Consider the following 18,363-nt stretch of genomic DNA (forward strand, 5'->3'; position numbering starts at 1 on the left):
GAAAAAAACCATACTAGTAAGATTTCCTATTCTAGGTTCCTGTGATGAATGATACTCATTCATCTCTAAAGCTCAGAATTGGCCTTGGAGTTGACAGCCTAATACCAACAGGTATGAATCATTATTGAATAATTGCAATTCATATTCATCAAGAAGAACAATTTCAGGCCAGGCACAGAGGTTCACACGTATAAACTCAGCACTTTGGGAGGCTAAGGCAGGAGGACTGCTTGAGGCGAGGAGTTTGAGACCAACCTGGGTAATACAGTTAGATCCCATCTCTACAGAAAAAAACTTTTTTTGGCCGGGCATGGCAGCTCATGCCTGTAATCCCAGCACTTTAGGAGGCCAAGAAGGGGCAGATCACCCGAGGTCAGAAGTTTGAGACCAGCCTGGCCAACATGGTAAAACCCTGTCTCTACTAAAAATACAAAAATTAGCCGGGCACGGTGGCGGGCACCTGTAATCCCACCTACTCGGGAGGCTGAGGCAGGAGAATCGCTTGAAGCCATGAGGCAAAGGGAGCCGAGATTGTGTCACTGCACTCCAGCCTGGGCAACAGAGCGAGAATCCGTCTCAAAAAAAAAAAAAAAATTAATTAGCCAGATACAGTGGCTCATGCCTGTAGTCCTAGCTATTCAGGGGGCTGAAATGGGAAGATTGCTTGAGCCCAGGAGATTGAGGCTGCAATGAGCTATGATCTTGCCACAGCACTCCAATCTGGACAACAGAACAAGATCTTGTCTCAAAAAATAGAAAGAAAGAAACAATTTTCAGAGCCCAGAGAAAAGTGAAAATGCAGGATTCCTTGATTAAAAATTATTAAGAATTTCAAGGTGACAGAGCAGCTAAGTGAAGCCCAGGGCTCTTATGAGTCAGTGTGAAGCCTGTGCAACTGTACAGGTCATACACCATGAAACAGGCCCTGTTTCTATGTACACCTCCTACACCAATACTTCTCAAAGGCTTGTCACCAGACCACCTGCCTCAGAATCATCTGGGTTACCTGGCTACAATGCAGATTCCTAGGCCCATGGAACCAGCTCCCTGGGGCTGGTGCCCAGGAATTTACATCAAGGTAGCACTCCATGTGATGGGGGATGTACACTAACGTTTAAAAACCATTTCCTGACTACTTGGGCTAAGACGTCTAGACTATTTCTGGAAACTATTTGCACCAAATGATGAGAAACAGCTAAGTACAAACCAATTAAGTATCTGTTAAATGGGAATTCCAGCAGAAATTCCTCTCTCCAAAGTCTCATACTAGATCAGTCATCAGTATACATCAGATAGACATGTAAGTCTGAGATGAAGGGCTAGATTATAGCTGTTGGAGCTCCTAAAATCATAGAGTTGGATTTATTAAAACCTATTACTATGCCCCAATGCTTAGAACAATGTCACCTTGTACCTTAATATTAATAGATTATTAAAAGGACTAAGTTTAAAACTTCAGGCAGCACTTATTTCTAAAGCAGTTAGCATCACCAATAAGGCACTGTTCAACTTTCCTGCTTAAGGTAACATGTTCTCATCTTAAGGAGCTGACATCCACATCTGTGTGTGTATTTAAGTCCTTCCTTGTATGGAGACCTTTATTATTTGAAAAAGGTGCTCAAATTACCTCAAAAGATCTTTCACAATTTTAAACCTAAAAGATGATACTGCCTTTCAGTATGTGCATAAAATCTATGACAAATTTTCAGTATTCATTGTATTCATAAATAAGAAATAGGGATGGGAGTTGGAATTGTATCACTTTCATGACAAAGAAAAGAACATTGTTGAATATTATCCAAAGGCAATTCTAATTTTCCTGCTCTGGATAGAAAATATCTATATTTTAAAAAGCTATTATGCTATACTCTATCTCTGAAATTTAAAACCACTTTTACTTTCTAACTACCTATACTTTCAAAAGCAATTTGCAGAAGGTAATTAAACTTAAACTTTAAATCATATGGGTATCATTTTCCTCAAAGTTTCAAAATGAACCATGGAAGCTTTTGTGATCTGAGTGCCAAGACAAAACATAAAAGCCACAAGGTAGAATATTTCTTTACAATTATATCCTCAGAACAATAAAGTGCAAAATACATAAAAACTGTGGTAATTTTATCTGTAAGATACATTATATTAAAGCCATTTCAAATCCCTAAAGCATAGATTATATTATATCAATTCGAGTGAGTTAGCATGAAATTAGTTTTGTAATCAGACATGCATAAGGACATGAAACAAATGTATAATTTTCTGTTTTTCAGAATGACGTCTTTAGTTTTTTTTTTTTTTTTCCAGTAGAGACGGGGTTTCACCATGTTAGCCAGGATGGTCTCGGTCTCCTGACCTCGTGATCTGCCTGCCTCAGCCTCCCAAAGTGCTGGGATTACAGGTGTGAGCCACTGCGCCCAACCGATGTCTTTAGTTTTTAAAAGACACATTTACCTTTGATAAAGGCAACATACTGACTCAGGGAATTTTATAATCTTTATATATCGTGTCTCAAAGATGACACTAGTAGAACAATTACAAAAATATATGGAGGTGGTTTATCCACTGATCCATTAAGAAATATATAGTATTTTCTCAACATTGTAATCTTTTATTCTTTCATTTTTACAGGCTGATTAATATTCTGTTACACTTTCTAATTTGTTATAAATGATACACTTCAGATAAATAGGTTTCTTTTTTATTAAGAGGGAAAAGGCCTAATAGCAAAGTAAGTTAATAACATACACACATGCTCACATACCCATGTATGTGGAACAGGCAGCAGCTTAAACACCATACTGTGGCTTTAAAAACATTGCCATGCTTTTCACAAACCAGCCCAGGCTTTGAATGGAGACTTCTGGTCATCAACTGCAGACACATGAACATGATGACCACCCAAGCAGAGGCAAATATAATGACATCAAGGACACCCCTTAGCAGAGACTTCCTGTCTCTTCCTCTCCCTCCATCTGCTGTTGCCTAGAACCGTCTGTCCTCTCCATAGCACACCAAGGCCTGAATCTGCTTCTCCTTCCTCACTAGCAGACAAAGTGATCAGAAAACACCGATAGAGGAGTATGCTTGTTTAGAGACCAATAAGGAAGAGAACAGATGTGAGCTTGCACTCCTTAATGGGTGGACCAGAATCTCTCACTGGGAGCAACAAGTGGATGTGAATACAGGAGAAGCTGGCGAAATGGTCTTCCACAGCCAGAAGAAAAGGAAGGGGAGGACAGAAGCACTTGTGTGGGAGGGAAGGAGAACTGGTGTTCAATGGCAGGAGATTGAGCCCCAAATTGCCTAATTCCTGGAATCCTTATCCCACTCTTACTCATTTCAACTTGGCTTTCATTGTTCAGCCCGGCAGTGATCAAATACTTGCCTAAGCTAAGTAGCTGGTCAGAAGCAGAGAGCTGGGATCTATTGTTTATGCTGCCTTGTAATGCAAGTTAGTTTAAACTAAATAATGAAAATTATTTAACCTACATGTGGTATACATATACCTTTTTAACTGGAAGAACATTAAATGCATAATACTCACAAGCATTAACCGTCTAAAACCAGAGGAAAAAATGCAGGTTTCTGCTGAGACACTTGTGCCTCAAAATACTTTTAAAAAATAGTATAAACTATTTCTGGGAGTTGGCTGTTATATTGTGAAGGAGTACTCATCACCCAAAGCTTCTGAGTGGTGAATACAACAGAAGGGAAACTTGGTGCAATTCTGCTACTCTATTAGCACTTAGTAACCTCAAGAGAAAGAACACACAATGTCTGGACTGGAAGGAAACCAGCTTCCAAAGAACCTACCTCCAGATCAACCCTGAAATTTTGCATTTCTTGACAATCATAAAATTTAGAACTAGAAAGAAACAAAGGTTCATTTGTACATTAGCCAATGGAATAACAATTTCATACCAGGAATGATTTTAGGTAAAGCAATGAACTAGAAAGAGGCTAGGGAAACATTCTGCACCACAGCAAATTCAGGAAAAATAAAAATGTTTATAGAACTCATTTAGCATTAAAAATATAAATAGCCATATTGAGTCCTATGGAAAAACATACATCTTTCTAACATAACAGCCTACTTTATTTAATAGAAGGCTGTCACTAAAAATAGGAGGCCACTAAAATTACCATCCTGGGATACTTAAGTAGTGGCAATTTCATAAATGGGCATGGGTAATTTCATAAATTCTCATCCTGAAATGGGATAAGGAATAGGTGAACCTCATTTCTTCTGCTGGCAACAAAGTGTCTGGCACTGATTCAACCAATTTAGCTTGCTCTGGAGAAGAGGAACAAGAAACCGAGTTGTGGAGTTGCAGTCTTGTCTAAGGGCACACAGATAGTTAATGCCCTGCTGGAAGAAAATTACCTCCTGTTTCCTATTCCATTTGAAAGACTTGAAAGACTTTCACTTGAAAGACTCCTGTCTTTCAAGACTCATTTGTTCCCATTTTCTGTTTGATTATTTCTCAAAAAACATCATGAGAAAATGATGTTTCAACATCCAGATTCGATACCCTGGCAAAAGAGTCACCAAGTCTAAGCAGTCATTCTGGTGTGGGGCTAGGGTGTGGGCATGGGGTGGCTCAGAATGGGGAGAGGGTGTAGTATGAAAACAAAGCAGCCGTTTATCTCTCTGGTTTGCTTGAATCAAGTTATTTAATCTGAAATACAAATAACATTAAAGAAAGGTAGGGGATCATCATGTTTATCAAGGGGGATTTAGAATTAGAAAGTTGAGAAACTGGGGGTTAGAAAAATTTCTCTTTTACAAAACAATACAAAACTAAACAAAAAAACCCAAGAAAGAACTTGAAGTCCATTAAACGAGCACAGCAAGGCCTGACCTTTCTTCAGCTCAATAACAATAACTCTGAATTGAAAGAATAAGTCATGCCAGGCACATAAGGGCTATCTTGCAAAGTTTTTCACACATCTTTAAAACTTTGATGTGCTCTCCAAGATGAGAAAAAAGAAGAAAAGGGGGAATTTGGAGCAAGACAGTCACTCTGAAGGTCATTTTATAAAATAAAATGAAATAAAAAGAATAAAATAACATAAAGGAAAGCTAGGTACAGTTAAATGCTGCTTCTTGCTCATGTGGAAAGGCCCTTTACTGCAAGTAACAGAAACTCCTTGGCCTGTGGATGCCTGTCCTCCATGGGTGCTCCTCTTCTGTCATGCCCTCTACTGTATTCTGTATTCCAAAAGCTCACCCCTGCCCTAGCTTGGCAGAGTCTATGAGGGCTCAGATCTGCTAATGGCTTAGGAGCCTATGGGTGACTTAAAAAGTCATGAAGTGGGGGCAAGTAAAGTTCAGATGGTGCTTTACAATACAGAAAGCCAAAATAGAATATCACTTCTACCCTAACAAGAAAAAACCCAATAATCTACAAAATCATAACTGTTCTTGTATCCATCAGAGAGCCACGGTCACACAGAAACCAAGGGAACTGAATTTCAAAGAGTGACACGCCCCTCCAAGGAGAAATAGGACACAAGAAACTGTTCTGGGTTTGGTAGAGCGTGGGAAGAAGATGTGGCCACCATGGAAGCAGGTAAGAGGAAATCACATAAAATTTTAAGGAATTCTTAAAAGCCAAGTGTGGCCCACTATATCCATCTAGGGTAACCGGGAGTGCCAGACACAGGAAGAGTTTGCACTCATTTGTAAATCTTCTCCATAGGTGCTCCTGAGAAAAACTGGGCGTAAAGGCCACTGGGAAAAGGGTAGAAGCAGAACCCATCCACCTCTGGAACCAGGCAAAGATCCATTGCCCCAGGGGGTAGCAGAACCTCTTGTAATCAGGAGCCTGCACCAACAAAAGCACAGCTCTGCTATGACCAGGAGAGTGGCAGAAAACTATCACCTGCCCAAATTCAAAACAGATACAGGCAGAGTTTGGCTGCCACAGGGAGCAGGGCAGGTTAGGACAGGTGAGAAGCCCCATTCCTGAGGCCCAGGTGCATAGGGCTGCCTAAGACTGAAACTGGATCAGCAGGACCAAAAATTCTCCCTGACCCCACCAGAAGCCTAGCACCAAAATGGAAGCAGTCTACCATTACAGGAGGGACAAGAACATGGGAAGAGACCCCTTTCTGACACAGGCATTCACAGCTGAGAGCTGAGGGCAGAGCAGGAACTCTGAGTAAACCCTCTAGTATGCTACCTGCCTCCTTCACACAAAACACGAGGTGATGGTGGCCCACCAGTGGAGAAATTTGAAGCCAGTGGTACATTGAAGGTAACAATGGCAACACAAATCCCAAACCTGGCTCAATTATTGACTCAATCTTCCCAACACTAATGACCTGGAAGAAGAGACATGCCCATTTCTGAGCACATCATTTACTTCAGTCTCTATTAACCATGATTTTCGTATCCAATAAAAATTGCAGGTCATACCAAAAAAGTAAAAAGAAAAACAAAACAAACAAAAACAACAACAAAAAAACATGGTCAAGAGATAAAGCAATCAACAGAGCCAGACTCTAGAAGTGACTCAGAAGATGCTGAAACTATTAAATGGGAAGATTAGAACAACTATGATTAATATGTTAAAAGATCTAGTGGAAAAAGTGGACAATATGCATGATCAGATGGTATATTTCCACAGAAAGATGGGAATTATAAAATATGGTCCAAAGGAAATACTGTTAAAAAAAACCCCACATCAGAGATGATGAATTCCTTGATAGGGTAATAAGCAGACTAAATACAGTCAAGAAAAGAATCTGTAAACTTGCAGATAGGTCAATAAAAATTATCCAAATGAAAATACAAGGAAATGGAAGAGTATATACATATATTTTTTTAGAAAAACAAAACAGAGCATCTAAGAGCTGTTGTCTAACCTATGTGAAAACAAAGTCTCTGTAGGAAAAATACGAGAGATAATAGGGCAACAAAATATTTGAAGAGATAATGTCCTAGAATTTTCCAAGTTAAGCAGCTCAAGAATAAGAAGCTCAAGCAGGATCAAACACACACACACACACACACACACACACACACACACCTGGATATATCATAGTTACACTGCTGAAAACCAATTAAAGAGAAAAGCTTTGAGGCAGCCAAAGAAAAAAGAAAGTCACATATAGAAAAACACCAATAAGAATTCTAGTTCACATGATAGGGAAAAATTGAAAGTCTTTCCTCTAAGATCTGGAAGAAGACAAGGATGTCCATTTTTTACCACTTTTATTCAATATAGTATTTGTAGTCCTAGCCAGAGTAACTAGGCAACAGAAAGAGAGAAAGGGGATCCAAATTGGAAAGAAATAAGTCAAACTGTCCTTGTCTGTAGATGACATGATCTTATATTTAAAAAAATCTGAAGACTCCATCAACAAACTCTTAGAACTGATAAACAAATTCAGCAAAGTTGCAAGATACAAAATTAGTATCTTTACTAATTAGCATCATTACTATATGTCAACAATGAAATCAAAATTAGTATCGTTACTATATGCCAATAGTGAAATCAAGAAAGCGATCACATTTATGATAGCTATAAAAATAAACAGGAATAAATGTAACCAAAGAAGTGAAATATCTCTATAATGAAAATGATAGAGCACTAATGAAACTGAAGATACACCAAAACAATGGAAAGCCATCCCATGTTCATGCATTACAAGAATTAATATTGTTAAGATGTCCATACTACCCAAAATGATCTATCGATTTAATGCAATCCTTATCAATGACATTCTGCACAGAAGTAAAAAAAAATCCTAAAAATCATATGGAACCCCAAAAGACCCCAAATAGCCAAAGCAATACTGAGTAAAAAGAACAAAGCTGGAGGCAGCATCATACTACCTGACTTCAAAATATACTACAAAGCTATAGTAACCAAAACAGCATGGTACGGGCACCAAAACAGACACATAGACCAATGGAACAGAATAGAGAACCCAGAAATAAATCAATGCATTTACAGCCAACTCATTTTCAACAAAGGCACCAAGAACATACATTAAGGAAAGGACAGTCTCTTCAATAAACAGTGCTGGGAAAACCAGATATCCATATGCAAAGAATAAAACTAGATCCCTATCTCTTACCATATACAAAAATCAAATCAAAATGGATTAAAGACTTAAATGTAAGACTTGAAACTGCAAAACTACTAGAAGAAAACACTGGGGAAACAATTCATACTTCAAGACATTCAGCTGGGCAAGATTTTTTTTAGGATAAGATTTCAAAAGCACAAGTCACAAAAACAAAAATAAATAAATGGGATTACATTTGTAAAAACAGCAAAAGAAACAATCAACAGAGTGAAAAGAGAGAGTCTACAGAATGGAAGAAAATATGTGCAAACTGTCCAATGAGGCATTAATAACAGCAGCAAAAAAAAAAAAAGCAATTAAAAAATGGGCAAATTATCTAAATAGACATTTTCAAAAAAAACATACAAATGGCCAACAAGTATATGAAAAAACACTCAGCATCACTAATCATCAGGGAAATTCTTATCAAAATCACAATGAGGATATCATTGCATCCCAGTTAAATTGGCTATTATCAAAAAGACAAAAAAAAAAAAAACAACAGAAGCTGGTGTAGATGTGAAGAAAGGTATACTGTTAGTAGAAATGTAAATTAGTATAGCCATTTTGGAAAACAGTATGAAGGTTTCTCAAAAAAGCTAAAAAATGAACTACCATATAATCCAGTAATCCCTCTGCTGGGTATATATCCAAAAGAAAGGAAATCAGTACATTGAAGAAATACCTGCACACCCATGTTTATCACAGTGCTATTCACAAAAGCCAAAATGTGGAATCAATCTAAGAGTCCATTAATGGATGAATAGATTTTTAAAACGTGGTAAGTATACATAATGGAATATTATTCACCCATAAAAAGAACAAAATACTATCATTTGCAGCAACATGGATGGAACTCGAGGACATCATGAAATAAATCAGACACAGAAAGACAAATGTCACATGTACTCATATGTGAGAGCTAAAAAAGTTAACCTCATGGAGGTAGACAGTAGAATGGTGGTTATCAGAGGATTGGGAAGGGCAGGAAGGAGGGGGAATAAAGAGAAGATGGTTAATGGGTACAAAATGACAGAAGAAATAAGTTCTAGAGTTTGACAGCACAGTAGATTGACTATAGTTATTAATACTTTATTGTATATTTCAAAAGAGGAGATTTGGAATATTCTCAACACAAAGAAATTATAAATGTTTGACATGACTGATGTCCTAATTACCCTGATTTGATCATTTTACATTGTATGCATGTATCAAAATATCACATGTACTCCCACAAATATATACAATTATAATGTATCAATTGAAAAAAATAAAAGATAATTCTAGTTCAGATGGATTACAGGTGATCCACTTATATCTACAAGTTGTTTACTTGGCCACCAGCCTGCAAATGTACTACGTATAATGGATAGTTTTATGGGAAAAGTTATTCTTTTTATTTTTTTAACTTTTATTATAGTATATTGTTTTTTATTTATTTATTATTATTATTATTATTATACTTTAGGTTTTAGGGTACATGTGCACAACGTGCAGGTTAGTTACATATGTATACATGTGCCATGTTGGTGCGCTGCACCCACTAACTCGTCATCTAGCATTAGGTATATCTCCCAATGCTATCCCTCCCCCCTCCCCCTACCCCACAACAGTCCCCAGAGTGTGATGTTCCCCTTCCTGTGTCCATGTGTTCTCATTGTTCAATTCCCACCCATGAGTGATAATATGCAGTGTTTGGTTTTTTGTTCTTGCGATAGTTTACTGAGAATGATGATTTCCAGTTTCATCCATGTCCCTACAAGACTATGAAGAGACTGCATCAACTAACGAACACAATAACCAGCTAACATCATAATGACAGGATCAAATTCACACATAACAATATTAACTTTAAATGTAAATGGACTAAATGCTCCAATTAAAAGACACAGACTGGCAAATTGGATAAAGAGTCAAGACCCATCAGTGTGCTGTATTCAGGAAACCCATCTCACGTGCAGAGACACACATAGGCTCAAAATAAAAGTTATTCTCTTTTAAAGGACTGCCGTCCCTAAATTCATCTGTGCTTTCAAAGACAAAGGCATCTCTAACTTAGATGTTAGTCTTTGAAAGGTCACAGGTGAGTTTCAGATGCTCTACAAGACTGTGATTGGATTCTCAAAAGGATCTGCAAACTCACCTCCCTTCCTCTAAGAAGTTTAGAATCATGGCCTTATTAACATAAACTTTAGAAGACAAAGAAGAAGATTATCACTTCCAAAGAGAAAATGTCAACCTTAAATGCCAGAGTAAAGGCAGAGGATAAATGTTTTACAGAGTTGTGAAGGAAATTTTAAGGCTATCCAAAAGAGAAATGACAATCTGGGAAACAGGGAAGAAATGAAAACTACATAATTTATAGATATAAGTAATACAATTTTGTTAATAAAAACAGCAAAATCAAGCACACAAAGAACTTTTATTGATAGCTGTGAAATGGTTTTCTTTATACCAGAGTAGAACAAAATAATTCAATAGTTTATCAACTTTCTAGTTTAGGAATCACCCACAGAAATACTATGCGCCACAAGATGTGAGCTAGCACTGCAGGTCCTCTGTGCCTCAGTTTCCTCATCTGTAAAATAGCCATCAAAATAATACCTATTCCCCAAATGTTATTTATGGTACCTACATCAAAGGGTTGTTACAATGATAAGATGAGTTCATATTTGAAAACTGCTCTAAACACTGCCTGGAATTTTGTACACTTTACATTAGATCCTGTTCAATAAATACATTTCAGGCTGAAATTATTTCTTCATGGAAGAACAACAAAGACAAATACCATCATAAATGTGTCACTGCAATACTCTAAACACTTAGGATTTGTTGAAAGATAATCCTATCACAGAAGAAACAGAATGAACGTCACCCTCTCTGAGTCTTGTTTAACTGATGCACACCCAAACGTATGTGATGCCCAAGATATACTGGGAAACTGTCAAAGATAGCCAGCTGCCCTCTCAAAAAGCTTCAGAAGGCTACATCCCCACACCCATAGGGAAAAAAACCATTTCTCAAAGTCTTGTGTTAATTTTAAAGCCCATCAATTTAATTAAAATTATAATTTAAGTCTTGTATAAGTATTCGCATAAGAGTACAAATTTGAAGCAATGATCCCCATAATCTCCAGAATATTTTTATCTACAAAATGATCGAATGACCTCACTCAAAGCACTTTGTGACTGGAATTATTCAGATGATTCCTTCTATTTCACACTCTCCTGTTATTTGCAATGTGGATAAACCTACAGCACCCAAAACAGCTACATGTGAAGAAAACAAATTTTCAATTTCTGTAAAATGAAGCTTTCAAAGTCAGGTTAAAGGTTCCAAATAATTCAATGTAATGGGTTACATCTGCCTTTAAAACAATAGGGTCTCTAATTGTGAAATCATAGGACCATAATGACATACAATACTGCTTTCACAACAACACTCTTTTGGCAAAGCATTTTCACTACTACCAAAATGTTTCCTGAAAGTAAATATATAAAGCCACAATCTACATCTGTGTCCAATGCAAACTGCAATAAAATTCATCAGTTTTCTCCAGTAGTGAAAAACTTAATGGTAAGCACTGAGCTCCTATAAATTACACTAGTAATCCTTTAGATTCTAGTGAAAATAATGATGTTAATAAATTTTAATTTATGATCTATTATAATGGTACTTAAGTGGCAAAATTTGGTGTGAAAACCGTGTTTCTCAACTGTGGATATGTAGTTTCATATTCAGCACATTATAGAGCCTGCTGACTTCCTATACTACAAAGCTAAAGATGTAGTTATATAACTTTAATTGGTAATAACTGTCTAGTAAATTGAACTGAATTTTAAAAGATATGCAAGTTGAATCACATAATGTGAAAAATATGATCAACTCTAAGAGTAACTTCTCAATCATTAATTTTCTTTCCCCTACACTGTGCTGGTTTTTCACTATTTCAGGATAACTTTGAAGAAAAAATTATTTTCCTCATTTTTTAATCCTTAACTCCGGCACTGCTTGGAGTTGAGGTAAAAAATGCAATCCAGGGGTTGATGCAGGAGTTAGAAGGAAAGTTTCTTAGAGATCCATCAGCACGCGGGGGCAAAGCTATTGCCCAGGGACACATGACATCCACCAGAGCAAACAAAGAATAGTAACTTTCTAGTCAGAAATTTTAATAATTCCATAATTATTTTAAAATTAAGGAGAATTGCCCCGCTAGCAATTTATTATGTGATCACTTTGTTTATTATTTCCTGTCTTGTCTTGTAGGAAAATAACTTCTTCCTGGGGCCTTTTTTAACCAAATGGTTTATCTGCATATGAAATTATGTGTGTGGCTGGATGTGGTGTGGCTCATGCCTGTAATCCCAGCACTTTGGGAGGCCAAGTCAGGTGGATCATGAGGTCAGGAGATCGAGACCATCCTGGCTAATACTGTGAAACCCCATCTCCACTAAAAATACAAAAAATTAGCCAGGCCTGGTGGCAGGTGCCTGTAATCCCAGTTACTTGGGAGGCTGAGGCAGGGGAATTGCTTGAACCCCGGAGGTGGAGGTTGCAGTGAGCTGACATTGCGCCACTGCATCACTGCACTCCAGCCTGGACAACAGAGTGAGACTCCGTCTCAAAAAAAAAAAAAAAAAAGAAATTAATGTGTGTGTGGAAGGGGACAATTAGATCGGAAAAATAAGAAAAGAAACTAAATAATGAATTACATAAAAGAGAAACTCAGCTTTCTACAAAACACTCGTAAGTTCCAAACCATTCATGAGCCCCCCTAGTTCAGCCCTCAGTGTTCTCTTGTCTCTAAACTCTTACAGTATTTATAGTGTCTACCCTGTAATTTAGCATAATTAATTACAGTCTTATTCAGTTATCTAATTGTTTAATGCAGGTCAGTCTTATCTCCTCAACTAGAAGGTAAATTTTTAAAGGGAATGGGCCTTATCTTCTATAGCCTCTGGCGGGACCAATTTTGACAGTCAGAATAGAAACTCTTTTCAATGAACTGGTCATCTTAATAAAGCCAATGATGGCCTTGGAACTAACAGAAAGACAAAATAAGCTAATTCTTTAACTTATCAAAATGACTGTTTATTTAAGGTATATGTGTTTTTAAAAGAAGCATAACTCATTTTTTTGTTTCTTCAATTGAGGGGTGACAGATCATATAACTTTTATACTAAGCATCTTCAAAAGAATTTTTCCAAACATCTCAGTACAAGAGGTCTTTTGGATGTAAAATAGTATAAAGACAAAGTTGATAGTACAAGGACAGATAGGTAAATGATTAAATTTTAAGATTTTTCAACTTTGGCTGTTTTATCTATAATATTTATTTAAAAATCAAATAATTACAATTCTATAGCAATACCAGTCAATGTTCAAATGACTATTTCTGTAACAAAATGTTCACTGCCTACCAAAGGGCCACATGGAGATAAATCTGTTAACAAAACTTTTTTTTTTTTTTTTGATAACAGCATCCTCTGTGTTCTGATTTATAAATTGGGTCTCTACCCTATCTCTTTTTCAGCTCTTTCCTCAAATTCCTGTAAAACCAAATTCACCCTGGCTCCCTGACCAGCTTCCTTACGTCACTGGCCCCATTTCCCTTATGGACCCACTCACTGTCTGAATCTTCTGGCCTAGGAATTCGGAATCATATATAGCTCAAATTTATTAATTACACAGTTACTATGTATTCAACAATCCTATAACATGAGTATTATCAAGATCTTCAGTTCCAGAGAGATAAGGTAACTTGCCTACAGGTGTCCAGCTGGAGGCTGGAAGGGAAGAGAGTGGTATACCCAGGAAGGCCCTGAGTCCAGGGCAGGATGTGGTGTCAGTCTTGCCCATGGGAAGGCCTAAGTCTCCTGATGCCCTGAGTCGCAGCCCACTCCTCTCACTATAACTATTCCTGTAACAATGGCTACTTCTGCCAGTTCTTGAGTGCTCTCCATGTGCTAAGCCTGGGACTCAGTGTTTTGCTTCTTTCTATTCCTCAAAACAACTCAGTAGGTGTGCTCACCTTCATGTTCCAGATTAGATTGCAGCTTCCCAGAGTAGGATATCTACGTTCCTCAGCCACTTCTGGGGTCAGTGCTGATTTCCCTGCCCATATTATTCTCTGTCCTATCCTTTCATCTCCAAATGTGGCCCCACCCTAGAGGTCTTGCTGAAACCCTGGGCCTTCGGTGAAAGGGTTTACTTTACTTGAGTGTGGCTAACCTCTCTTCTCTTAAATCCTTTTGTGCTTAAAGTCAGTACCATAGAGACAACCAGTGTTTGAAAAATCTGTAAACCTTCCCAACTAGAGCATACACTTTTAAGAAGCAGAATTCACGCTGAAAAAATTTATTGTTGGCTTATTGAATCCTCCACTGAGCCTAAGGCCACACTACACAGAGTTGTCTAATACATCATAAAAAAAGAGCAGAATTATACTTGTCAATGGAAAAAAAATAAGCCCAATTTTAGTAATGCGATCCACAGTCTACAGCCAAAATGCTAAAATCAAAATGGTTTAAAATACAAAACTTCAAATATTAGATTTTAATATATTATGTGGAGAAGAGAAAGCCAATCAGAGAGAACAACAATTACACGGATTTGAGGTAGTAAAGAGACTGTAATGTCAGAAGAAGCTCACAAGCCTGGGGGAAGGATCAGAAAAAAGGAGGCTGGATATGAGTTCCGGGCAATACTGCGAAGCACAGCTAGCCTGCCTCTGTTGTGAGGGGAGCCAGCACCTCCTTAGAGAAGGCCTCTGCGGCCTGAGAGTGCACGTTCCTGGGCTGCAGACAGAACAAATACAAATATGTACAAAACTGATAATCATCTGCATTTCCCCTTTGTGTGCAAATACAACTCACCACCTGTTTTAAAAGGTCAATAAACAGAAGAAGTCTCTTTTGTTTTACCACACTAAGAATCACCAGCTTATACATGTAGGCATTTATTTTGTTTCTGCCTTAACACCCTAAATAAACTACACTAAAGGACATATGATGTTTAAATAGCCTCTGGCTGGAAAAATTCATGCAGGGGATCAAGTTCCCAAGAACTAAGTCCTTGCCCAGCCCTTGGCTGGAATTTCCTTCTGATGGGCATGGATCTTGTGAGGAGGACAATATGACCACCTGCTTAGCTGTGCAGGATCCTGCTCTTGCTTGGCTTCCAAGAAGTGGAGCCCTGCAGGCACTGGCCTGTGCTCCCCACACACCTTTGGACACTCTAATGCAGATTCTCCAATCTCAGCTCTTGCCTCTTCCATACTCTGGCCTTCTCACCTATCTCATCACGATGCCTGTATAGCCCACAAATGGGGAAGAGATGCAAATGGGAGTTATTTGCTGGATGTGACAATGGAGCTGTGGTGAGCACTGTGGAGAGCAAGTAGTGGTTCCTTTCACAAAGGGAACACAGTGGTAGAAGGGGGATGTTAGAAGCTAAATATCAAGTCTCTTGATCCCCCGAATGAATGAATGAATGAACTCAAAGAGTACCACTTGTAGGATCACCATTTCAAACACCAAGTAGAAATCTATATATTTTAAAAACAGTTTTAAAATAATTACAATTATCTCAAAATGTTATAATACACATTGCTGTAAATCCACTTTGCAAAATTAATGAGTAATTTAAAAATTGCAGCAAATCTCAAATCCACTGCTTTTCTACTTAGAGGTGTTATATGCAAATGAAAGATTTCCTAAAACAAACATCTGCTGAAGTGGCACAGACATGCCTCACAGTCTTTGTATCTACTTGGCAGAGAGCAACAATATACATCCACTTTATGTCATACCCATAGTAAGTGCCTTTTTTTTTTTATTAAAAGCCATGCTTGGGTTAAGAAATCAATAAAAATGTCAATATCTGCATGGCCCGAATACAGAAGACTCAGGTGATTAATCTAAAGCATTTGCAAAATAGAGTAATGTGAATTTGGACTGCAGAAGGTCCAGTTCTGCCATTTTCCTGTTTCACTGTATACCTTTCTAAAACCACAAGTCCCTTCCAAATTAATTAGCTCATCAAACTAAAATAAAAAGCAGTTTTAAAAACCAGCAAAATATCATCATTAATGTATTTTAAATGGCATATGCTGCCAGTGACTAAAGCAATTTAACTGCTTCAATGATCTTGTGTCACCATTACCAGGCCTCACTGCTGTTAAGTCCCAACTACTGAGAGAAAATTACCAGTGGTAAATGTACACTTAATTTCACACAGGCACCAAATTCATTCTAAATAAAGCTTCCTGAACCTAGCTCATGTTTTAAATAATATGGCACAGAACATATGATTAAGAGGGTCTCTATACCATTTTGTATAGACTATAAAACCAAGAAGCTCAGGCAATCCTACAAAGTACACACTGCATAGTAGTTTTGAGAATTGGAACTGGAAGGGCCTTGCATTAATATGGATGCTGATGTGAGAATAAAATATAGGCATTTATAAGTCATGCTTAGATTTTACAGAAAAGTATTATAACGCAAGCTTAAAATGCCACATCTAATTATACTGTATTTTATTTCATTAAAGTCATCCAGAAGTAAAAACATGGACAAATTCTGCCTGCAAGCTAATTACCAAATCCCCTTATTAATAAGCAGGATGCTATCTTTATTCCAAGAGTCAGGCTGCCATACCAATTACCAATTCTAACAAGGCTTTAATTCCAGAGTTTTGAAGCTGACCCTTTAGTCCTTTACGCAACTCTATACTGACTCACTAAAGTTCAAGCTACTTAGAGAGGAGACCTTTGGAGAGAGAGCACTGGGAATGAAATGGTGTCCCAACAGAAGGTTCTGACAGGAGGGAACATATGAGGTCCCCAGCACCTGCAAACCACAGGAATGGCTGGAACCACCAGCAACTGGTGAACTATATTCCCCAAGGTAGAATGACATCTAAAGTGGGACAGTTAAAAAGAGTGAAAGTGGGTATCAATAAACACGCCACATCAACAGGGACTGCCCTGGGCAAACTGAAACGTATGATCATCCTACCTGAAAGTGATCTTATTAATAATGTGTTAAGTTCTAAGTCCCAGGCACTGGAAATGCATGTACAATCAAAGTATAATCTCAGCTACAGGGGTATTCTCATCCTGACTGGCAGTCAGGCAGGTTCCCGGTTGTAGTCTGTCTGGACACTTTCAACCTGTAGGCTTCACCAAAGGTCTCCTCACCTTTCAACCTGTAGGTTTCACCTTGTCCAGTCTGGGAGTCCATGCTACCCAGGCCAGGAACCCACTTCTACCTGCTTGTGAAGTCTGGCTTAGTCTTCCTGCCTTGAACCCAGGAGATGAACAGCCATGTGTATCATTGGGCATGGTGGCTGAATCCTTATGACTGCTTTTTGTTTATTTCCTGAGGCTGGCTACAGTTCTCCCTATCCTTTGCCCCTTCATGGGCATGGATCCTTAATCCAATCCTTAGCCTGCCTGGCTAGAACTGAGTCCTCGCCCAGCCCTTGGCTGGAATTTCCTTCTGATGGGCATGGATCTTGTGGGGAGGACAATGTGGCCACCTGCTTAGCTATGCAGGATCCTGCTCTTGCTTGGCTACCAGGAAGGGGAGTCCTGCAGGCACTGGCCTGTGCTCCCCACACACCTTTGGATGCTGTAATTCAGATTCTCCAATCTCACCTCTTGCCTCTCCCACACTCTGGCCTTCTCACCTATCTCACCACGATGCCTGTATAGCCCACAAATGGGGAAGAGATGAAAATGGGGGTTATTTGCTGGATGTGATAACGGAGGTGTGGTGAGCACTGTGGAGGGCAGTTAGTGGTTCCCTTCACAAAGGGAACACAGTGGTAGAAGGGGGATGTTAGAAGCTAAATATGAGTTCTCAGAGCTGAAGAAAGGAGGTGGGGTGCCAGGAAGGGTGAAGGCACTGATGGCTGGGCTGTTCCAGGTGACCTTCTTAAGAGATCACTGGTCAGTTTTTCTGATGACTGAATCAGGGCCATCACCACTCCACCCTGATCACCACCCAATCCCTCTGCCCTGTTCATATGCATGTGTATTGTATCTCTCATTTTAAGTCAAAACACTAATGTATTACACACATATGACATCACTACTATCACATATGTCACCACTGACAATCTTGGACTCTCTAATATCCCTCCATCATCTGAAAATTCAACTCTTCAAGTTCAGAAATTCTTTGCAGGGCTGCTGCGTTGAGTCTGTGGCTCACGGCACTTAAGAAATGCATCTAAAAATTATATTATCTTTTAATCTAATTTGAATCATCTCCCTTCCTC

General features: G+C 38.4%; 1 protein-coding gene across 12 annotated transcripts in view; it reads right to left on the minus strand.

The window, feature by feature from the left end:
* Window positions 1-18,363, minus strand: part of PLCL2 (phospholipase C like 2) — a 200,891-nt gene that overhangs the window by 81,102 nt on the left and 101,426 nt on the right. Inside the window, exon 1 of one of the 12 annotated variants that reach the window (XM_054552547.2) lies at window positions 2,759-2,777. The exons of the other annotated variants lie outside the window; for them this stretch is intronic. The gene's annotated coding sequence lies outside the window, so the exon portion shown is untranslated. Of the gene's footprint in view, window positions 1-2,758; window positions 2,778-18,363 lie in introns of those variants that run through there. 12 annotated transcript variants of the gene reach the window in all.

The sequence above is a fragment of the Pongo abelii genome, chromosome 2 (genome assembly GCF_028885655.2).
Source record: "Pongo abelii isolate AG06213 chromosome 2, NHGRI_mPonAbe1-v2.0_pri, whole genome shotgun sequence".
Classification (NCBI taxonomy): Eukaryota; Metazoa; Chordata; class Mammalia; order Primates; family Hominidae; genus Pongo; species Pongo abelii.